Source organism: Arachis ipaensis, chromosome B02, assembly GCF_000816755.2.
Source record: "Arachis ipaensis cultivar K30076 chromosome B02, Araip1.1, whole genome shotgun sequence".
In the NCBI taxonomy this organism is placed as follows: domain Eukaryota; kingdom Viridiplantae; phylum Streptophyta; class Magnoliopsida; order Fabales; family Fabaceae; genus Arachis; species Arachis ipaensis.
Genome location: NC_029786.2, coordinates 9,193,934 through 9,194,409, shown reverse-complemented (window position 1 = coordinate 9,194,409; position 476 = coordinate 9,193,934).

Here is a 476-nt window from a genome sequence, read left to right as displayed (position 1 = left end):
AATAATATCTTTTTTTATCAATTTAACAAATTTTAGTTGTTGAATATATTCTTTTATAAAAAAATAAAATAAATCTTTTTATAATTTATTTTTTCTAATAGTAAATTATTTTTTAGAAAACATTGTATTTTTTCCTTTATATGTAATGTATGTGTCAAGTGGGAATATTGAGTCTATTTTTTTCAACCTAAGATACCTGTCTTTCTCTCTAATGAAAAATTATACTCCCGCTAAAATTATGTGAATCAACCAGCGAAATGAGAATTTTTTTCTTTTTAACTTTATTTCTTTTTCGAATTATTCGTCAGAGCAAGCATTTCCATTCAAGAATAGTGTCATTGTTCTTCACTTCTTCTCCACAATCATTGATTTGATTCTGTATTTTTTTTATATATCAATTATGATTTCGACACCCGTTTACATCAATTTTATAACTTATAAGTATATTTAATTACTTATTGTGATGTAACAAATTA